Raw genomic sequence first — 25,258 nt, 5'->3', positions numbered from 1 at the left:
GAATATTAATGTATTCCTAGATCAATGGTTCTCAAACCTTTTAATTTCAAGGACCATCATAACTCTGAGAGTACACAAATGCGGGTTAATTTGGTTCCATTACAGAGTTACAGACCTGGAAGGGTCCATTTGGAACACCCTCAAGGAACCCAGAGGGTCCCTGGACCCATCTGTGAGACCCACTGTCAAAATTTACAATTTAGGCATTTAGAAAACACTCTTAATCCAGAGTGACTTACAGTATGCAAGGAAAACATGCTAAACCTGTGCTAGTCGGTACCATATACAGACCTCCTAACCAGAATGATTGCTACTGTATGATAGACTTGAGGAGTGTTTAGCTAAGGTGGACCATGTGGAGACGATACTTATTGGTGACTTTAACACGGATATGCTCCGGAAGGAAGTGTCAGTGTTTAAGTAATTCAAGACATTTTGTGCTCAGCACTCATATTCCACCAGCTGATCACTCAGCCCACAAGGCTGTGTGTTTCCACTCAAACTACCATAGATCTCATTCTACGGACAAGGACAAAATCCTCAGTAGTGGTGTTTCTACCTGTGGTATATCTGTGGTATATTTTGTACCAGAAAGAAACGTAAACCTAAGACCGGTTACCACAAAACTGTGACGATCAGAGACCTCAAAAACTACAAGAGATTAGATCACAGGCTAGAGGAACAGGACTGGTCCGACGTACTAAACAGCACACAGGTAGACAAATCTTGGCTTGGTTTCAAGACCAAATTCATTCAAATTTTGGACAGTGTGGCTCCCATGAAAACCATCAGGGTCAAAACCCGCTCGGTACTGTTGGCAACTTATATCCTTTTAAGCTTTAGTTATTAGCAGTTGGTATTAGACTAAAAGCATATGTGTGTCCTAATTACTATTGTTTCATTGTTGTTCATATATACACCCAAAGAAAATACATTATTACCCTATGAAATCATTATAGCTCTGTTAGTATGATATTCTTAGAAGTAGATTTATTGTGCTAAATATGTTTATACGCATGTACTTGTCCACTGTCTGACATTAACTTTAGAAAACTGCATTTTCTGCTTGCATAGCGAAACTCTGTGTGCTATCTCCCAGTTCCCGGCCGATGCATTGAGACAGTAGATGCTTAGACTGTTATCTGTAGGGAGGATGTGCATTCCACAGGTGGCTGGACTCAAACCGTGGGACCCAAGGTCATGATTCAGCTCGCAAATCAGCACAGGGATGAGGCCCATTTGCCCGCCCTGATGAAGAACTATGGTGGACCAACAGCGACTCCTGTTGATGACTTCTATTGACAACTTTTTATTATAACATATATAGGACATATATATAGGCTCCAGGGGAAGGGAGCGGGGCTCAGACCTGATGAACTGATCAATCAATCAATCAATCTGGCTCTCCGACAACAAACTATCATTACACCTGGGTAAAACTGAATCCATCCTCTTTGGGCCCAGTTCTAACCTTAGCCAGGCTGAGAGTTTCACGATCAAAGCGGGTGATGATGTTATCACAAGAAAGGAGGAAATTACCTACCTGGGTTCCATCTTGGAGGCAAACCTCTCCCGTGACAAAATGGCCGAAAGAGTGATCAAAAAGGCCAACCAAAGAACACGCTTTTTGTGTAGGATTGGCTGTCTAGTCAGTAAGAATACTCTTCTTGCAGGGGCCCTCATACAAGGTTATTACGATTATGCATGCTCCTCATGGTATCACAACACCACCAAGGCCTTAAAAACAAGGCTCCAAACATCCCAAAACAAACTACTAAGGCTACTTCTTGGCCTCAATCACAAAACCCATCTAACCCCTGCTCATTTTGCTAGGATTGGATGGCTTAGGGTTGAGGACAGAGTACAGCAACAATGGGCCTGGTCTTCAAGATACACCACAACATTGGTATCGCCCTGTATTTGTCAAAATACTTCTAAAACGTTAATGAAGTCCACGATCATAACACCAGAGGCAGCTCCACGAATCATGTTCAACCCAGATTTGGTTCAACAAAGTGAATTAACTCGTTGTCATGCTATTCAACAAAAATGTGGAATGCCCTACCAAAAGGAGTAAAGGAGTGTAAAACCCTACTCACTTTCAAAACTGCCCTAAATATACACCTTCAGGAGGCTGCAATTCGAAAATGGCCCCTGTCTAAGTCTTAACCCCCCCATTTTTTCTTCTTCTCTCGAACATATTTTCACTCTTCATACCAGTAAGCTGTAAGCCAATTGTATAGTAGCGTGTATATCTGTCTCTTATATGTCATCATGATTTGTGCATGGGGATCTCATCTTAAACAAGCTCAGTGCTTAATGAGTCTTCCAGTTTAGTAGACCTTGTATTGTGAATTTGTACTTCCATGTACTGTTGTTCTCATGTCTTATTAAATAAAGTACATCAATCAATCAAAAACACAAGGTAATACATCAAATGCATACAATAGTAATCTAGGATCATAGGCAAACCATGAACCTATCATCAGTCTAAACAGTAGAATATCCAATACATCTATAATATGAAACTATATACACAGCCAGCTCTACAAATGACCTGGCATCATGTCTACATAACATGCTATCAAAAGCAAAACATAAAATGAAAAAGGTTTAAGACTTTTAACTGTTCCATGTTTTGCCGGGGCACCCCCTGGAACCCTCGGGGTCCCCAGACCACACTTGGAGAACCAGTGCACACAGATGGCTGTTGCACCAGCATGCTGCATATGGCCTGTTAACACTTTAGATAATAACAGTACTTGGTCCGTTCTTGTGTTTAATAGTCAGGGGTGCAATGCTCAGTGGACGGGGTTGCACGCCGTGTAACCACTTATTTGACCAGGAGGACGTGCAAGCACATGCACGGATGTGCACGAGCGTGCATGGAGGAATGCGTTCAACTCGATCCGTGCGCCGAGCGAGTACCTGGTTACTTAGCGTAACAATAGCTCAGGTCGTCAGGTGTGAAGTGAATGTGAAAGGGGTTTCAGCGCCATGAATCAAATCATCACCCCAACCCGCACACGGTTAATGGTTTCACGGGTGGCATCTTTGATGTTCATTAAGATAAACGGGCCACCTCGAAGGTTCTGGGATCCAACGACATACGAGAACTTGGCTGAGAGCCCATCAGGCAGCTGAGAACAAGAGAGCGAAAAAAGCTAAACCAAAGTACAAGCCCCAAACCAATTGGTGGGGGCTTGCTTGACTGTTTTGAAACTACTGTTAAATTACATTTAAAAAATGGGCACGTAACGTGAATGTGCGCGTTAAATAAATATTAAAATAGAGTGCAACCACTTCTCAAATGAGCATCACTGTTAATAGTACACACACACACACACACACACACACACACACACACACAGATGTGACGCTTAATAAGTATGTAAATACACAGATGTTAAATGTAGGTCCAAATGAGTTGTAATGGTGGTGTAACATCTAATAAACAACACGTTACAACAACACACAACCACACAGTGTGTTCATATATCTAATAAACAACAAGTTACAACAACACACAACCACACACTGTGTTCTTATATCTAATAAACAACACGTTACAACAACACACAAGTTAACCACACAGTGTTCATATATCTAATAAACAACAAGTTACAACAACACACAACTACACACTGTTTTCTTATATCTAATAAACAACACGTTACAACAACACACAACCACACACTGTGTTTCTTCAGAGGACTAGCATTAGCAGCTATGCTATGCTAGCGCACTATTCTATCCAGTGGAAGCTGCTTTTTGTCCAGACATGAACACAATGTTAAATAGAAAGGCTTTACCTTTAACACACGGATGTTATCCGTTTGTGTTGTTTTAATGAAGAGCCGTTTGTTTGAATCCCATCTGGAAGCTTTGTTTGTTCCACCATGGAAACAATACACCACGTTACTACTGGCGGGTCAAAGGGTTTCACGCATGCGCATTGCTCAAAGAAGGGTCCCCCGACTCCACACAGTTGCCTTTAGCCCCCTGGTGGAGGAGGTGTGTAACTGTCACTGAGGAGAGATTGGCTGGATGGATGGATAGATAGATAGATCGATGCAACGCATCGTGAGCTTATAGATCTGCTATTTTCAAAAGATTGATATACATTTTGGAACCTGAAACGGGATATTCTGCACAATGAGTACTCTTACTTTTGGTACTTTAAGTGCTTGTGTACTTTTACTTAAGTAAGTTTTAAATTCTTGACTTGTACTTAACGCAACAGAGTATTTCTACATTGCAGTATTGATACTTTAACTTAAGTACAAAATGTGAGCACTTTTTCTACCACTGCCTGACTCCAAAGCTGTAACATGGTCAAATGCAGTGCTGCGCTGCACAAGCTATGTGCGTGCGGCCTGATGTATACAGGACGTCACGTGACAAAAATGTCAGATCTACAAGCTAACAACACGTTGCAAGCTTGTAGATCTGTTATTTTTGTCACATGACACCTCCGCCCGAGTCTGTCTTGGTGCACATTGATAGCACACAAGAGCCTCATATTATTGCACCATATGCTTGCCATTAGGCCTGGAAACGGGGTAAAATACTTTGGAGAAGTTATGGAAAAGTTTTGAAAATTCATTGTTAAAAATGTTTGGAAACCCTGAACACACCAATGACCAACGCATGTTAGTTTGCCATCTCTGTTGTCTTGCGCTAATAATGTTTTTACTTGTAGTGCCTTTGATTTCCCCGTTAGTCTGCAGTCTACACTACCAGGGAAACAAAGCAGTTCTTCTTGGAATTGTTTTGTTTATATGAAATTGCCAATAACACTTTATTCTATATCAATCCTTATTTGGGCTTGGCCTTTACAAAAGAGATGGAATACTCTCCCTTCTTGTACTTTGGGAAGTGGACCTTCACCTTGCGCTGTCCACCTGGCTTCCTAACTCTCTCGCGGTCTGCATTCTCATTGTGATTCTCAAACATTTTCCTGTCGAGGACCCCCAGATTAATGTGTATTTGTACCATATTCGAGTTGATAAAATGTTTCCAAAACATGCCACATTTTGCACTTTATTTCCTCAAGATATTTTAGAAAATAGCCGATCTGTGAGCTTGTTGATCGTCTATTTTCAAATAGCTGATGCATATAGGTTTAAAGTGCTCATGTAGCCTAGTTGCTTCTTTTGGGCTTGTTTTCATAGACCTGGCTGCTTGTTTCTCTCGCAAAATCTGGCAACACTGGCTGCTACTATTTGAATGGTTGTTCTCCCCCCATAACGTTGTCCAGACGATGAGCACAGCAGCAGCACGGGAAATGACAGCTCGCTACTGAACACAACAGATGCTGCTGAAGAAAGCAATTCCCAGGCTGTTGATTTGTCTGTCCAAAGCGCTACAAAAAAAGAGTAAGTTACATTTAAATAATCTATCTGTCAGTAAACTGTCTCAATTACAGTGCACAGTTAAATGTGGCCCTGATATATCTGATATTTCATACATAGCATGTATTCCATATGCATACACTATGCATTTTTGCATTTTCACAGCAGCACTGAACACATGTATTATATGTGTGTAAACTTCCTTCAATGAACACATGTGTATGGGGCACACACATTGATAGGTTGTTGTTCTGTGACTGTATTTGCAATACATGCAATGCACGGATTATCAGACAATCTAGAATCTCTAGGGTAATGTTAAATGGTGGACATAAGACTCTGCTGGGACGCTTATTTTTTTTGTTCACATTTTTATTGTTACATAATGTGAGTAATTACATGTCAAAAGACAAACTCAATCGTTGTTGTTTACAGGAAATCTGGGTATGAGAGAGCTATGCAAACTTGGTCGGGTGCGCAGAAGGCCTAAATGGAGGAGATGCAAGCAGCTCAGAACAGGTGGATACTAGAGCAACAGCAGGAAAGGAATCGACAACAGGAAGAGATGCTTTTCTCAAGATTTCTAAAGGAAAACTCGTATCGTAGGGCAGCTATTTGAAGGTCTTAGGGCTATCTTTCCACATCCCCCCCCCCCCAGGCAGCTCCACATACACAGTGGCAAACTCCATTCCACCATCCTCCTCAGCCCCCATATCCCCAGCACCCACATCCACCTCCCCAGCATCCATATCAACATCCACAACACCCAAACGCACAACCCCAAAGTCCACAACACACAAACCCACGACCCCAAAGTGGCCTATATATACATGTCTTTTTCCAGTGATATCTTTTTCACTGATGGTGAACGAGCAAGTAAGTTTGTTGTGGAAATATTTGTAAATATGTAATCAAAATGTATAAATGTCATGAAATACATTTGTGGTGGTATCTATCATAGCAGTTCACAATCACATACAGTAGGACTCCAATGTATTAGTAGTTCAAATAGTAGTAGCAGCAATACCACAATGTAGAAATACTGTGTTAAAACAAAGTCCCGAATCCAAATATTTACTTGAATAAAAATACCAAAAGTATTGGCATAAAATATAAGTACCAAAAGTAGAAGTAGTCATTGTGTCCCATTCCACAAATCTTTACAAGCTTTCCACATGTCAAAATCCTTTCAAAATGGCAGATCTACAAGCTATTTTTGAACAGATGAAGCAGAAATGGGGCTTAATTGGTTAATGTTTGTTTTGTAATATAAATCTGTAAAGTAACTACTGAACTTAATTTTCAAATCTTAGTGGAGTCAAAGTACAATATTTTCCTCTGAGATGTAGTAAAGTATAAGGCATTGAAAACATACTCAAACAGAGGTACCTCAAAATTGTATTCAAGAATAGTATCGAGTAATGTAGTTTAGTTACCACTCAACATTGGTCATTTGGGTTAGGAATGGACAGAGGAAGGATAAATGACAAGTATGAAGTATGATCAAGTCAATAGTCTTCAGATACAATGTTATGTCCTTTAATGGCCATATTGTTTTGTCTTATCTAATGTGTCTTTTCACAACAGTCACGATGGTTGGCTGTGCAGCACCAAAGTGTAAGTCCAGGACACACAAAAAGCATTTTTATAGATTTCCCGATGACCCAGTGAGGAGTCGAAAATGGGCAAAAGCCATTAAAAGAGTTGGATCAGATGGGTTCGCACTTTGGAAACCCACACCAGGATCAAGGCTCTGTGGGGTAGGACACTATGTGAAAACACATACAAGGCTATTTCAGTGTCAATAATTGGAAAAGTTCACCATTCTTGTTTTCTTTTCAAAACTAGGATCACTTTTCAAACGCCCAGTTTGAATACAGTGGGTGTCTTTTGCCAAATGCAGTCCCTGATCTAATGAGTGAGAGCCCCTGTACGAGTGGCATCAATAAACACATGGATCACACTTACAGCAAACACTCATCTGGTAAAAAAAAAAAAAAATAAACATGATCTCATCCTCAACATTTAAGTCTAATCATGAACATAATCAACGACAAAAAAAAACACATTAGAGGATCACTTTTCAAACACCCAGTTTCAGGAACCTGTCTTCTCCCTACAGCAGCCAATGATCAAATAAACCCCTGCATAGCTGAAAGCATCTGCACCGCTGACGCCGAGTCTGAGAGCCCTTGCACGAGTGACGTCAACATAATACACATGGAAATTGCCAGAGATCACACTTACAGGAACCAAGAAACTGGTAAAAAAAAAACACATGATGATCTCATCCTGAACATTTTAATCAAGCGTAATCATGAACATGATCAACAACAAAAAGAAAACATTAAGGATCACTTTTCAAAGACCCAGATTTAAAAATCTTCTCCCTACAGCAGTCAATGATCAAATGAACCCCTGCATAACTGAGAGCATCTGCACCGCTGAGAGGCCTTGCACTAGTAACGGCAACAGAACACCCCTGGGAACCGGCACTGAGCACAGTTACAGCAAGCAACCAACTGGTAAAGAGACATGGGATGGATGCAGTCCTGCAGAACATAACCTTTTTAATTAAGTGCACATGAACATCGAACTTAATGTTTAAATAAATATTACACGTATTACAAGTCACGTTCGTTACTGACAATAATTTCCCAAAACATGCAGCTGTTAGTTAGATTTGGGAATACGTAACCAATTTCCTTACTTTTGAAATTGAAACCTTAAACATATAAATACAATACAGTATGCATTGTGGAGATGTTACCATTAATGTAAATTATTATTATTATTCGCTGTCAAAGCGCCACACATGCAATAGCACCATCATAGTCTTTGAAACTTGGATGACCGGGTGTGTATCCTGTAGGAGACACAAATAATCTACTTTGTGTCTCCTGCCGGATACATTAGCCGGTAGGAGACGGGAATCAAATTATTGGCTTAGGAATGCCACAAAAACTAAAATAAATCTATGGATTCAAGGCTTCATGGAGTGTGCAATTGATGGAAAATAAGTTACTACTCCTTTAAGAAACTACTCCTTTAAGAAAAGGTATGTGCCCTAGATTCTTTTAGATTTTTTTTTTTTTATATCACATATTTGCATCTTACTGACAAAGACAGAAAACAAAGTCTAAACTTCACGAAAATGTCTTTACACAATCTAGAGATGAAATTCCCAATGCCCATGCTACAGAACCATCAACAGGCACCTGGAAGCTGTTAATTTCAAACCAGGAATCCAATATGATATATTGGATTTGATGGCGTCTAACGTGCAGAACCTTCCTCCCAGTGGCCGCCTTGCTGCCCTAAAGGTGCCTTAAATATAAAATGTGCAGTTAGTTTGTATAGATCCATTAGTACTATATCCAAATTTGAATTATGAATAAGTATTACATACACAGCATAACACTTTTTAATTTAAACCTTTTCAAAAAGACACACAGAACAGACAGATAAGTCTGTAGACTGCACACACTGTTGAACTTACACACCCATGTTGCTTATTGACAAGAGGTTGTTTCTTTCCCATATATTTTGCTTCATATGCAAATTTAGGCTTTTAATGCTATCCTGTTTTTTTACAGATCGTGTGTGTAAAAAGGAGCTTCAGTTTGACCAAGGGAGCAAAACGGTGTTGGGAACAATAACCTTGCCTCCCCAAAATGACGCCCTGGCAACCAAGGTCCTCACGACAATCGTGGCCTCCTTCACAAAGGACTACAAGTCACAATTGATGAGCGCTTGACATGGTCGGATCATATTGATAGTATTGTTGTGAAAATGGGGCAGGGTATTGCAGTTACACGCAGATGTTCTCCCTATATTACACCAATAATTAGAAAGGAGGTAACACAGGCATTAGTCCTTTCACATTTGGAGTACTGTATGGTTGTGTGGTCCTCTGCTGCTAAAATAGATATAAGAAAACTCCAGCTAGCACAAAATAGAGCTGCAAGATTAGCACTGGATTGCTCTTTTAAAACTAATGTTACAAGGATGCACCACAGTTTGGCATGGCTAACTGTTGAGGCTAAGTTAACATCAAGTCTTATGAAATTTTCCAGAAATGCAATTATTGAGGGGAAGCCAGATTTCTTCAGAGATCAATTGTTTAATGCAGGTCTAAAACATAGATATCACACAAGACAAGTAAGCTCAGGGTATTTGGAACTTCCAAAACCAAAGTCAGAAGTACTTAAAAAAACTGTTATTTATAGAGCCACCCAACAATGGAACTCATTATCCGTAAATATTAGACAAATTAAGAGCAAATATGTATTCAAAAAATCTATTAAACAGATATTAATGGGAGAGATCACACAATTAGAATGATCAATATGTTTTTGTACATGATGTTTAACCAATGTTTCTGTGTCTATATCATTGGCACTTTTAATGTAGCTTAGTTTTGGACTGACGAGTGTCAGTTGATGGTTGTATGTATATTGTATGTTGTTTTATGTTGTGATGTTTTATGTGGACCCCAGGAAGACTAGCGACCGCGGCAGCGGAAGCTAATGGGGATCCGAATAAAGAAAGAAAAGAAAGAAAGCAAATCGTGGCATATGTCTTCACTGGGCCATCAGTGTCAGGGAAGGATCTCTGGGCCTACATAAAAGGCATAATTGCGGCATGTGGAGAGCGGGGCATACAAATCATTGCTGTGGTAGGCTTTAGACTTGAACTTCTAGTGTTCTGATATGGACTCATCGAACCAGGCGATGTGGAGGGAGGCTGGCCTCCAGGTTGGACAGGCGATGAAAAGGACGTATGTTCAGCATCCACATTTTGAGGGAGCGTATTTGTTCTTCTGTCCTGACACCCCCCACCTGTTGAAGGCCATGAAAACCGCATTACGCAATCATGACTTCATCCTCCCAGATGAAGTTGTGAAGAAACATTCCTTGCCTTATGACACAGTGAGTACATTAACCGGCAGGATGTTATACATATAGATTAACAATATCAAAATAGCAAATCAATGACCTCCATTGTGATGAGATTCTGACATGTTATCTCATTCATAAAGGTTCACCCAACATGAGCTATACTTATAGTCAACAACTTATAAGTGTCAGTCATTTCATGAACAAATCTACCTACTTCTGCTTGAAATGCTTCCAGATGTTAATGTCCGCTGTTGAAAAGGTGATCACTGTGCAGGCAGGCACTTCTGAGAAGCTGGTGCCATGTCTCACAGCAAGCCATATCGACAACAGCTTTAACAAAATGAAAGTATGTTGCACAAACAACACACATTTAATGTTTACTTTAAGTGCAGACAGTAGGTGCAAAAGGCCAAGTAAATCTGTCCTTGAGTGTATTTAACACAGAAAACATCTGCTCTTTCTAGGATATACATACACTCACAAGGTGGACACAGACTTAAGGGTATGTGTCTGCAGTAGTTTCCATACTTACAGTTGTGTTGTCTGCTTCTAGGTGAACTTTGGATGAACCATGCAAAGTTCTTTTGCGCAGTTCTGCCAGTGCCATCCGGATGCTGGTGCATTGTCAGCAGCTGGCAAACCAGTTTTTGACCACTGCCTGGTTCATTGATATGGTCAATGACTGGTTTGACCTGACCTCAAGAGGGCACCTTTATGGTGGGTAAAAACAACACACACACACACACACACACACACACACACACACACACACACACACACACACACACACACACACACACACACACACACACACACACACACACACACACACACACACACACACACACACACGCATGCACACCACTAACCAACTATGTTTAATTTCTGCAGCACTATATCCACCAAACACTACTGCTGGGGCAAACTGGAAGTTGGAGAGGCTGCAGGAGTTCATGGACACCTGGAATGGAACAGTGTTTTGCTCCAAATCCAAAGGAAAGCATCATGGTTAGTGCCAATGAGACAGAAGATCAGAATTAATGGCAGCAGTTATGTGACTTTCACTTACAATACCAAATGAATTAATTAAATTCACTTGTTACTCTTGCAGGCTGGAAGCCATCCCAGACTGGTGTAAGAATGGCAACAACTACCATGCTGGTAATGGCAGGTGCTGCACTCTTTCCAAAGGAATTGGAGCAGCACTTGCCATCAGTTCCCCTGTCCTTCCTGCCACAAAATAAGCTGTGGATGGCCCAGATGACAGGAGAGAGGACATCTCTAACTCACTTCCACACTGGGCGGATCTCAACAGATGCGAATGAAAATTTGCACTCACAGTTGAGATCCAACAATGTCATCCACCCCAGCGCGAAAACCTGCCGTGCGATACTAAAGGCTATTGCCCTCTCTCAATTTGAGGGCAAGGGCCCCAACACTCATGGCACAATGATTGACCTCATTGACTCCTTGGCCCAAACAGAGGAGCCAGTCAACATTGTTGCCAGCTCAGGTTGAGGATGTGCAGCAACCCCTGCCGTTCATACAAGGGCAGGTTCTGTACTACCTCTCAGGATGGGCAGTGTTTAAGTGTTTGAGAACAACGAAACGCGAGGCATGCAGTGAGTACTCTCTCTCCAGCAGTGCCCTTGATGAGCAGAGCTACCACAGCATCCATCCCACAGAGTCAGAGGCAGTACTTACCAGGATCAGAAGTAAGGGGAAACTGGTGCACCCTTCGCACAACATCCATGACCTTCACAAGAGGCTCCACCACCTGATGGAAGCACAGCAACAGGCATTCATCACAAATGAGAAGCCACTGGACCTCATTATGAGCGGGATGGACACCACCACCACCTGGCTCCCGCCATGCCACCATATAAGTCGAAAAAGTATCAAGAGACTAGCGACACTAAAACTGTACATGCTCTTAAAGCAAAAGACGACCCAGGCTGTTGACGTTCGGCAATATGACAGCAGGTCTGCTCTCAGAGCAACTTCAATACAGTGATCCTGTTTTCCTTATGAACTGCTCAGTAGAAGGAATTTGTTTTTTGTAATTGTTTTCTAAATGAGACGTTTTTCAAAGATACTGTACATAATGTCTTCTGAAGTAAAAAACGATCAAGAACAGATCCCTGTTTTGTATGTGACATCTAATTTGAGAACTATTACATCAGGGGTCTTTAACGTTTCCACTACACACTGTATAGAATTGTGTTGCACATTCAACTTTTTCATAGATGTCATACATAGCTTCATAGTGACATGATTCTGATATGATTCTGTCATGATATTGACATGATACTGACCTATTAGCACTATTATGGTTGTGAAAATGCATGTTTTTAAACATGTCCACCGCTGACTTCTTGTCTTGTAAGGACTTTAAAAATGTGTGTGTGTGTGTGTGTGTGTGTGTGTGTATATATATATATATATATATATATATATATATATATATATATATATATATATATATATATAAAACGAAACGAAAAAAACATCACATGGATGCACCTGGGACGTATCATCAGTGTTGTAGCCTGGGGTCATAGGATGTTTCGGGTCTCGCAATATACACCCTCTCCCAGGTGACCCAGCCAGGGTTGATCAAGCCCCGACTTACGTCCCCGGTGGCTACCCACTTTCCCTAAATAGGGAAAGACAGGGCCACTCAATACGCTTGTCCGAAACTACTCTGCCAGGAATGGGGGGGAGAGGAGATACTCTGGCACGTGGAGGGACTAGGCTCTGTGGATGGCCTCCTGGCCGGGCTCCTCCTCCGTCTCACCAGGTCCAGGACCTGAGCGTTGCACCAGACTCCCTCGCTCCAAACATTTCATTCTGGTGTGATGGTGTCTTGGCCCGTGGTGGTACTGCAGGCTCCCTTTGCGGCTTGCTTGAATGGCCCTCCAAAAGGCCTCACCGTGGATTTTTTGGGCTTCTTCCTCACGGAAGACACAGACTGGGGCGCCAACCCAAACTGCTCCCGGATGCCGTCTACATTCCGGCTGTTACCCGTCTCTCCGGTGGTCACCAATCTATTCCTGGTTGTCACGTAGTCTATAAATTCCTATGAGCCACTATAAATAGAATAACTATAACGAAAAAACATCACATGGATGCACCTGGGACGTATCATCAGTGTTGTAGCCTGGGGTCATAGGATGTTTATATATATATATATATATATATATATATATATATATATATATATATATATATATATATATATATATATATATATATATATATATATATATATATATATATATAAAGTCTGCCATGCAAGCAATGGTGTCGGCCCGCCCCCTAGGCTGACCCTAGCTTCTTTTCTAATTTCCTTGCTCTGCTCTGCTCTCTGCTGCTTTCTTCCTTCTTTATGAAATGATAGTTTTTATTTGTACACACTGCTGGTCCTGAGTGCAAATTTCGTTCTCATGTTCGCATGTTAATGACAAAATAAAGAAACCTTGAACCTTCCTCTCTCTGTTCTGGAATAGGGATCTAGGACTCTATAGCACCCCCCACAAGAACATCAGTGTTAGTCATCCTAAATTAACTCTTTAGTTGCTGGTGCAACTCATGTGTGTTACACTATATTTAAGAAATACCCTTTTTAGTGGTTTTCAAATATTGTTATAACATAAAATAATGTTGGTAGACCGTCCCCATGAGCTTTCCCACCGGCGCTCGTTTCACACAGCTGTGCTGATAGAACATACCATCTACATCTGGGGGGAGACGTCAATAACACAAGGGGGTACAGGGTGTTCTTTGTGCATTTGATGTCGACACCCACAGATGGTTCAAGCCCAGGGTTTTCTGGGACCTTTCCAGAGGGGCACAGGAAAGGCCACTCAGCCTGTGCCTTGGGGAAGGTCATGTATGCGTACGAAGGATTCAACTCGCCTGGCACTAATGGCATCTACAAGTTGGACACCACTACAGTGGTCTGGTGTTTAATTAATTAACACATTCCCCGACAGGTATTAATTCATGAATTATTTAGCTTCTGCCAGGGTTTTTTGAGCGGTGTAGCCGCTCCTATAAGTGGGTTTGGGACCGTCGTGAAAAGACCGTCGTGAAAATGTGTCTTTCGCTGTACTGTGATTGACTGACTCTATTCACACCCTAAGCTCAGTACTGTGATTGGCTAGCGAGACGCATGATGAAATTTATAACTCATAAATATCACAACGCACTTAAAGAAATATATATTTTTTGTAATATAGTAAAATAGTGCGCTTCCATCACTGTGATGACCACTGTTGTTGCTAAATAACACTGCTCACTTCACACTGGGTGTGATTTTTTACCTTATATTGACGATCGTGGATGTAAACAAAGCATGTCTGGGGGGTGGGGGAGGGTCTGGTCTATCCACCGGAGAAAAATGTGTGTGATAAAAAAAGGGCTTCTCCTAAGGCTAACGTTCTATGGAAATTCAACCCAGAGAACTTATCCTGGAAGAAACTTTATCACAGGGAATAGGCTCTATGCACAACAGCCATATTGGAAAGAAATTGGGCCTCTTCTTAATTCCTTCACAGGTGTTACCAATGATACTAATGAAGGCTCTGTTCCATTCTGGTCAGGGTGCTGATATCGTGCATGTTGGCTCACTAGAAACACTCCATTTTGGTTCCCAAATGGCCCCTTATGGTGGGTGTGTAACTCTGAGAGTGTACAAATGGAAGCAAATGGACCCGGTCCATTTGCTTCCATTTGTACACTCTCAGAGTTATGGGGGTCTTGAAAATAAAAGAAAATAGGCAACGCACATCGACTGGTGGGTGCTGGGCTAAAAAAAATAGTATAAAAATGGATGGAGCCCGCACACCGGATTTGGTACAAAAAGACTTTATTTATTTGGACAACGTTTCGATCTTATAGATCTTCATCAGGTCATGATCATACACAAACAGTCTGTGCTTTTATCAGGAAATGGCCAGTGTCAGCCACCCCCACTTGTGACACCACAGGTGTGACACATCTCCCCTGAGTGAGCTGGCCAAAAGGCCTATCTTTGCACAGATATATTGACCCCTTAACAGACGACGTCACACTGATAAGAACCAGTATGCGTGCAACCAGTATGCGCTAAATGAAACCCATTCTATCAGGTCTCGCCAGGACGTGCCACACTAGCCAACACACAAGAGGGGGTTGGGGTGTGCTGAAACTAGCGCACCCCGAAACAACAGGTTGGAAATTGATTGCGTGAAACAATCACCTGCGCATCCAGTCTCAATGTTAGTAAACAATTAATTGGTCTATATACATTTATTTTACTTTATTTTGTATGCCCGTAGGTCAAACCAATTAAAAACAATTCAAATCATATCTATGGTTACTTGTTCTTCTTAACCAATTGTATTCTTAGTGGCCTGTCTGGGTCTGTGGTTAGTCAAAATTTCAAGGTTCAATATTTCTATTTTCAGAATATCTATAGTCCCTGTAGAATTACTCAGAATTACAAATATAGGGAATACCAAAAAACAGGAAAAGAATTCCCCAAATCATTTAAGGGATATACAAGACTAACACCAAAAAAGGGAGGACAGAATACACTACAATAAAGGAAAAAACAAAAACAAGGAACCATTAAACACCACAATGATTCAGAGACTAGCTTTGGTAGGATGCATGTTCACAGAGGCAAGCTGGCACCAGTAAAGGATCATATTACCAGAATAGTTTTACGCTTGGGCTTAAGAATCTTATGAAAATCACTTTAAAACTGGGGAGAAGGTATTGCACCCCAGAATAGTGACTAGAGGTTACTTTCACAGGAAGTGTCTTATTCATCCTCCTGATTTAAGCCTCTAGGTGTCATAGTTTGTAGCATATGGATATAATAACTCTCTCTTCTTAGCAAGAGGTTATCAATGTTACCTCCGTTTTAACATGTTCTATACCTATGTATCTCAGGGATGAGACACTGTGTTGTGCTCCTGCAAAATGCAAGGCCACTGGACTGTGTTGATCCTTGGTGCGTATGTTGCTTCGGTGTTCAGCAATCCTGGTCTTGAGAGCTCTGGTGGTCTTTCCTACATAGGCAAGACCACAAGGACACAATATTAGATACACAACATTCTTTTGATTGCAGGTGATAAAACCTTTTATTTTTATACTCTTCCCTTTGTGTGGATGGTTGTATGAGATGCACTTTGTGGTAAAGTTACATTGTTTGCAAGCCCCACACTTGTAATTCCCATCTGGGACATCTAGAAAAGTGCCTTTCCTTAAAGGAGGCAAGTCCGATTTTACCAACATATTTCTCAAATTTGGAGGGCGTTTATACACCACCTTTGGGGGATCTTTGAAGACATTTTCTAACTGTGGATCTGTATTTATGATATGCCAATGCTTCTTTATAATGTTTTCAAATTCCTTCCCCATGGGAGAGTACTGCAGGAAACAACAAGTCAGTGGGTTTTGCCTGTCTTTTTATGAGACACTCTTCCTGTGTCATCTCTTTATATGTATCTCTAGCTGACTTTATTCACTGTTCAGGATACCTTTTTTGTCTAAATCTCAAGCCCAATTCATCCGCTTGTTTATTAAAATCTGTCGTGTTACTGCAGATTCTGCGGATGCGACTATATTGACTGATGGTCCTTGAAAATAAGACAACCACTGTGCCACACTAAATGGAACGGAGCCTTAATTAGTATTATATGGTAACACCTGTGAAGGAAGTAAGGAAGGGGCCAATTCATTCCCAATATGGCTGCTGTGCATAGAGCCTATTACTGTGGTCATGGATGGATTGGATTGTATGTGCTGTTGCATGGTGGGAGACCGTCTCATCCCCTTTGGAAGATACGACACATCTGGAGAATACACATTTGGAGGATACAAAACATCTGGAGCATACAACAACCCATATGGATACAACACATTCAGCCCGGATGTTGTCCACGAGACCTGGCATAATCACCTGTACATCTTAGACGTAAGTCATCGTCTGAAGACGGTATAAACTAGCAGTTACTCAGTGCGGTCTGGAGCAGTCGAAACTCCTATAAGCAACATCAGGTGGGAACTGGGACCCATGACTACCAACAGAAGAAATATGTGTGCTGGCTGCCAGCCGAATGGCTTCCAAGTTAAGTGGTCAGATGGGTGAGACGTGTGCATTTTAAGAGCATTTTTATCTTAATGATCAATCAATCGATTGTGTTCCGGTTGGAGTCAATGGAACCAACAGAGTATACACTTTTAAGTTCATATTTGTAATATTCATAATCTTTAAAGGTTTTTACATCCATTCTTTAATATTAATGTTATATTATCAATCAAATCTGGGAACAAAATGTGGCCCCCGCATTTTAGACTGGACCGGCCCACCGCAGGAGAGAAAATAAACAAATTATTGACTATTATGAAAGTGGTATTACACAACTCGCCGCCTTCTAGGAGCAATTATTCCCAGAAGGGGCCATTTGAAATAGATCAGATCAGCGTGCAGCTGATGCACCAACTTGGGAGAGTTCAGGGCTATAAATAAACATTGCGGAACATCACGGAACCATTAGTAGCCCACCGCCGCCGTCTCTGGTTCGAACTCCTTTGTTCGCCAAGAGACATGAAGAACTACTACCACGTTTTAGGCGTCCGGAACAACGCGCCACAGGACGACATCAGAAAAGCGTACATGAAGCTGGCGTTGAAGTGGCACCCAGACAAGAACCCAGACGACGGGGACGCAGAAAGGAAGTTCAAAGAGCTTCTTGTAGCGTATGAGGTGCTGTCAGATGAAAACAAGAGGGACTTTTACGACCGCAAAGAAGGCCTCTCAGGCGGAGACCGTGTTCACAATAGTAAGGGTGTTTACGACTGTACAGAAGGCCTCACGAGCAGAGGCGGAAGCCGCTTTCACAAAAGAAAGGATGTTTCCGACCACAAAGGCCTCTCAAGCACAAACGGAAGCTGTTTTCACAACACCAGACATCCATATGACAGTAACGAAGGCCTCTCAAGCAGAGGCGGAGGCCATTTGCACAACGTTAAGGATGTTTATGAGTGTAATGAAGGCCTCTCAAGCAGAGGGGGAGGCCATTATCACAACAGCGAGAACTTTGGCCGCAGATTCTCATGTAACCGAGACGTTTTAAGCAAGTTATTCCTAGGCCTCTCAGACCGCGAGGTTCGCTTGCTACAAAGCCTGATGCCCAAAACCATAGCCCACTTAAAAAACAAGCTCCGCTGAATATGCTAAGTGCGTGTTGACTGCTGTCACTGTTCTTATTGATGTCATTACTTTATTGCTGAATTGTCATGTACTGTTGTCTGATATCGTCACTGTCAGGCAGAAACCTATGGTTCAACCTTTTATGTTTTTCTTTCGTAAGTGAAAGCCTTCCTTGGTCAAACAAGAATGTCAAGCTAAAGTAGCAACAAGCTCTCCGTCTGTCTGTCAGTCTGTCTGTCTGTCCGTCCGTCCGTCCGTCTGTGGCTAAGGTCGCAAACCACTTGGACAATCTGCAGCAAATTTCTTATGCATGTCAGTCTGCTAAGGAAATGAATCCCATATTGTGAATTGTTCCATCGGCAGCAACACTGCAGAGCTCCGTACTCTGTTACTGGGTAGGACGGAGTTGATAGAAGCGATCCAGGAGTCCCGACTTGGTGTCGGCTAGTCCGCATGCTCATCATCGTTGTAAATTTTAGTTTTGTGTGTATGTTGTTCAAATTTTAGATACACCGTCTCTCCATATTTAGGCACGACTGATGCCAATATGACATCATCAACATGCCATATTGCCACGCCCTAATCTACCTCCCAAAAACCTCACGAGGGTCATTTCTTTTAATCCTACAAACAAGGCTGAAGACCAGGGGGTCAGATCCGCTGTAGCACCCAAGCTGTGGAAGGATCTTCCACCCCGTGTTAGAGCGTGTCAAACCTTGCCTGTGTTCAAACTCACTTGTACTCCTTGGCTTTCAATGATCCAGACTGAGAGTTGCTGTTTCCGTTAGGCAATCTTCTTTCGTGTAACGTCAGAGGTCCAACTCGGTGTCGTGTAGCCATGCCCGCATCTCTGGTCCTAGGTCAAAGAGGCTGGCTTCCGAGGGTGGTCTATATAAGGGGCAGATGGTGATTATATGGTCGGCGGTCTGCTCAGGGTCACCGCACTCGCATGCCGCACTGTCCGCCAAGCCCCACGTCTTCATTGATGTTTTAAAGCGACCGACCCAAGTTCGTAGACGGTTCAGTGTGGTCCATTGCCGGCATGGTAGGTCGTCTCCTCCAATGGCGCCATCTCCTGGGTCCCAGATGTAACGGTGGATTCGGGAGGGCCCGGCTGACTCCCACTCCTCCTTCCAAGCTGCTGCCAACCATGCATCTCTGGAGATGTCCTCACAGGTGGAGTTGAGCATCTCTTGTGCTGCCTTGTTGTAGGGGTGGCGGGACTTGAGTCTGCTTGGAGGTGCTGGTGTTATTGTGGTGTTGTGCAGGATGTGCCAGTCATACTTTTGTATGACTGGCCGGCCGGTGCTATTCCCGCGAGGACTGGCAAGAGGGACACAGGGGTAGGCTTTAAGCATCCAGTTACAATTCGGAGTGAGGTATTGATAGCCACGTCGACCTTTCTCGCATGTGGGCTTCTGCTCCAGACTGGGGCAATGTGTCTATGTGTTGCAACGTCTATGTGTTTTCCCCTGTGTATTGTGCTACTCTTAGTCTTTTTAGTAAATATTTGTTTACTGAGTGTGCAGCGCTTTGGTTCAACGTTGTTTTAAATGTGCTCTATACATAAAGTGGATTGGATAATAAGGCAGCGTCTTGCTTTATTTTATTCCACAACCATGCCAGACACCAACCTGCTCATCCTGCTCAACGGAAGCTGTTAAGAGGTTAGGTGTCTTGCTCAATGACACGCAGCCAGGAGGAGCTGGGGAATTGAACCAGGAACCTTGCAATTCCAAGACGCCCACTCTATCTCCTGAGCCACTGCTGCCTTCCAGTGGTAGATCGATAAACTGATCTGTGTTATATACTGGAGTCGGGAGTGATCCAGGTCCATATTTGTGGTAACTTGTGGTAAGTTTATATATCATCTTTATCCAAAGGACCATACAATGTGCATTACATTCACGCACGCACGCACGCACGCACGCACGCACGCACACGCGCACGCACACGCACACGCACACGCACACACACACACACACACACACACACACACACATCAATGGCAAAGGAAAAACAAGTCAACAACCTGCTGCATCAGGAGCATGCAGGGTTCATTGTCTTGCTCAAGGACACTGAAAGTTCAAGTTCACCGGTCGTTGAGAGCTTGTAGATTTTTTAATAGCCTACAGTTAAAATCAGGCTTAAAGGTAGTGTAGTAGGGTTTAACATTTTCCGGGAAATATCTAATTTTAATTCCCGGGAATTTTCAGACCTTTTCCCGGGCTTCCCGGGAATTCCTGTTAAAGGGTAAAAAAAAAAAAGTGCCCACTAAAATGCATTTATATGTAGATACTTAAATAGCCAATTTTACATCGAGGTGCCCAAATGTCCCTACAGTGTTCACCTATGAACTTGCACTAATAATGACTTAAGTTGATTTTTAAAATCAAATAAATATAATATATAAATATAATATAGTGCCCTGGCGGAGATCTGCCCTGTTGCGCAGCAGCGGGTGAAGACAATTAACTTAAACAAGGAGCTGCGCTGTGCACCCAAAACGCACTCAAACAATGTCAAACTCTAGCTGCTGAAATAAACGTTCCATTTGTATCATTATTGACAAGAGAACAGAACATGTTGTTTGCAAAATGATTATTTATTTATTGTCCATCAGAGCGCCGGTGAGGTCACAGCTTATCTTTACTTTTGTAGGATATTGATTTGATAGCCTAAACTTGTAATTTGTTTGCAGTTATTAATTTATATTGGGCTAGGCTACTTGCTGGACATTAAGACTCCATTTTGGGATGTTGTTGGCTGTATGTTGTCAAATGTATTCCTCTATATTTTGTTGTTGATCAAATGTCGGGTTTTGTAGTGTGATTTTGATGTGCACATGCATGCGCTGCCACTGACAATCAATGAGACAGACAGCTGTTGTGCAGTTCACTTGTTCTACTGGGTAGTTCTAGTAAATGGTAGTTTGAACGTTCTAAAATACAAGTGTTGGTAGGGTATAGGCTACATTAATGATGATTAAAAAATCGGACCACATCGGTCTAATACTTTCTCTCTCTCTCTCTCCAGCTCTCCGGTCTCTCCTCTCTCTCTATCAAAAGCATTGCTGGGCTTGCGTGCATTTTAAGCTGGAATATAGGCTCGAAATCAAACCTACCCACTGTTTATGCAGCGTTTCACTTGATGTTGAATCTCAACTAGTCAACTGGTGTCTACCGTATCGTATTGACAGCAGAGGAAACGGTGAAATCATCCTGCGCAGGGCAGGCATGGGGCATCACGGCCACTTGTGTTTTATTTTGTTCATTACTGTTACATTCAGTGCGTCCCATATGGTTTACAATGGGACGATGGGACCCTGCCCTGGTTGGAAACGCGGCAAGTAACTTGGCTAATTATAATAGTAATTCCTCCGTGCTGTAGATAGGCCTTTCTACTAATTAGTATTCATTTCTAACAACAACAAAAAAAAAAACGGGATCCCGGGAACCGGAGTCAGTTCCCGGGACGGTAAATAACCTCGGGCGGTGTTAAACCCTATAGTGTAGTAACTGAATAGTAATACTGAAATATGCCTGACTACGCCACCTCCCGCTTGTGGAGGGGGCAGGAGGAACCCCTAAACCTTAGAATGTTCAACACAGTGTAATATGACCACTTTCCCTTAAACAGGAACAATGTATCGGAGGCAGTTTGTGTCAAAATATAACATACTTTATTAAACAACTATGTAATAACATGGATTATTAAAATATCAGGCAATAGTCAATAAGGCAAGAATATAAAGTGACAAGTTAGTTTTCTCTTCTAATAAGAAAGGGCGGGTCGGCCCGTACACACAATACTACCAAGGTACTATTGGGGGAAAGCGAAGGGGACAGGCCTGGCACCAAACTCATGCAATATAAAATATAAAAGTCGAAACATGCAGTGTCACGATTGTACATACACACCAATAAAAACCAAAGGTCCCACAGTGCAGTCCCAAGAGAGGAATGGAAGGCATGTGTAACAGGGCGGACCCGGCCTTGAACACGGTTACTGTAACATAAGAAGAAGAGAGAACCAATTAAAACAATGGCCCCGATTCATAACGAGGGTCGTAAATATGGTGTAAATGAAGTTCGTAAAGAAGGTCGTATTTCTGGTACTCACTAACGGACGTGCGATTCAAAAAGGGTGTCGTATATGACAGAGACGTGCGTATGACCAGTTCTATATTATAATGACAGCCAGCTGGGCGTGATGATCCCGAGAGGTTCATTTACATTGTTCCACGCCCCATTTTGCACCATAAAAGGCGTGAACCGTGACTCAGCAGTTTCGCTCTGATCAAATCTGTCACTTTACTGAACAGTGTTGCCATGTCCGCTTATTATAAGCGAATCTGAGCGTAAAGTTGCTAGTAAATATTGGTAGCTGTGGGGTGCGTTTTTTTGGGCTTGTTTCTAAAGTGTAGTTCATTATTTGGGCTTGCTTAATCCCCATGTATAACGCACAAACTTTTTTTTATTTTTTTTATTATTGCGCTCTTTTTCTCTCTAAGCACCTTAGCGCCTATAAGTATATCATGCACAGTATACATACATTGCTGCTATGCTCAGGCACCTTAGTTTGTCTCTTATCTCAGGTACTTTATAAATATGTAGATAACTTATTTTGGCCTTCTATTGTTCTCTTGTTGATCTCCTTCCCACTTGCCCCCTACCCCTCTTCTTTTTCTCTCTCCCCACTCCTCTTTCTACGGAAATTAACGTTGCGATGGGAGTGATGTTTCAAAAACGAATTTCACCCACTTTTTTACCATGTAAACCTGTGATGTGACAATAAAACTGATTCTGATTCTGATTCTATTGCATTAAAAACAATATTACAGATTTGACTAACAAAACATGACAATAATAACTTAGTATTAACCCTTTGCAGTTATTATGAACCAGCATTTGGGTGGAATATTTAACAAATATGTGTAGTCAATTTGACCCAGAACTTGGGTGGAATATTTAACCCAATTCATGGTAGAATTTAACCCAGGGCTGTAATTAATTTGACCCAGCATTTGGGTGTAATATTTAACCTAATGCATGGTAGAATTTAACCCAGGGCTGTAATTAATTTGACCCAGCATTTGGGTGTAATATTTAACCCAATGCATGGTAGAATTTAACCCAGGGCTGTAATTAATTTGACCCAGCATTTGGATTAAATGTATAACCCATCTGCTGGGTTAAATTGCACAACCCATTTTGTTGGGTTAAATTAACTACTGCTGGGTTGGTCCAATATTGATCCAGGCGTTGGGTTAAAAAACAACTCAAATTGGGTTGTTTTTAACCCAGCAACCCGAGTGCACGTCAAGGCAGAGTCCTTGTGGGGGGATTTTTTTTGTATTTTTGCGCTGCCCTGTAGGTGGCGCCGCCATTGCTGCGGTGTCAAACTCAGTCAGCTGCTGCTGCGGTTCTGTCCGTCTGTTCACGTTACTCTTTACCTAATCTGAGTTCCCAGAAGTTTTCGCCGGCTCGGCGAGGAACTTCTGGGCCAAACGAGGCCCCGCCGGAACCGGCGCTCGCGCTCGCTAGGGGACGTTCGTCGGTGGTCCCCGGCGGCGGGCGGCTCCGGCTGGACCCCCCTCACAGGAGAAGAGCAGTATGCCGAGGTCTCGCCCCGGCCGGGGACTGACGATGTAACCTGACGCTACCAGATCCAAACAGCTTGCTCCACACATTGTTTCACAGCTTATTTGGATCTGGGATCTCGGGAGCCAATTCGATGACGGGGCTGTACCTTTTTTTCAAGATACTTGGTAGATGATTGGATGGGACCGTCTGTCTATCACCGTGTGGGCGTGCAAACACAACCAATCATATCGATGTGTCTACGTGACGTATGGTCGGCGCGACACTAGGAAGTCAACATCGTAGTCCAGTATTTCACCACAACAAGAACTCTCAAGAAGTTGCTAAAAAAAAGTTATCATGGAGGTCGGAGATTTTTGCCGTTTTTGTAACACGAATCTGCGCATAAAAGGTATTTTAACGGGTACAAGGAAGATTTTTGATAAGCCTAAGCCTGCAAACGAAACAAGTATTAACGAACGCCTGATAGCGTTAGGTTTAACACTGTTTAAAGACCCCTCCGTATCGTGTCGGATGTGTAGGTCATGTCTTCGCTTGCTTCAAAGAATGGAAGACGATTTTTCCATTTTAAGGCGATGGGAAAAAGAGGACAAAGACAGAAGACCTCCAGAAACGGCTACCGCTACAGCAGAAACACCGACGTCACCTGAGGCATCCTGCCTGTGGTCACCAAACTCTCCTCTCAGCGTTAAAGCGTTTTACTCTTGAGTCTGAGTCAGTCAATAATATAGCACAGTCTTTCAACATGTCCACGATACACTTTAGATAACGTATATCTCATTGTGCTATAAAAGTCTGTGCAATAACTGCTGCCAAGTAGTCAAAAATGTTGCAATAATTCACTGTTGCTGTTCATCAATGACTGGACCAAGTGCATCTTTATTTTTCTCATTACTTTCACACAGAAAATATGTATCTCGAATTTGCACTGTGAATTTGCACTGTTTAACAAAGGGTACTTGAAAGGGATATGAGAGTGTACATATTTGGGACCCTATTGAATATAGGCTACGCATGTTGTATTGTTTTTATAATCCTGTTATATATATATATATATTGTTGTGATTTTCCCCTACCTGAGTATGCGCAACTATAGCATTTAGTTGTTGTTTTTTTGTAAATAAATATTTTAATTTGCCTCACTTGTTCATGTTTACTTTCTAAAACAACATCATAACATGTTTGTACAGTATC

This window comes from Gymnoscopelus microlampas (assembly GCF_963454915.1).
Source record: "Gymnoscopelus microlampas genome assembly, chromosome: 15".
NCBI classification, from domain to species: domain Eukaryota; kingdom Metazoa; phylum Chordata; class Actinopteri; order Myctophiformes; family Myctophidae; genus Gymnoscopelus; species Gymnoscopelus microlampas.
This window is presented reverse-complemented; position numbering follows the sequence as displayed.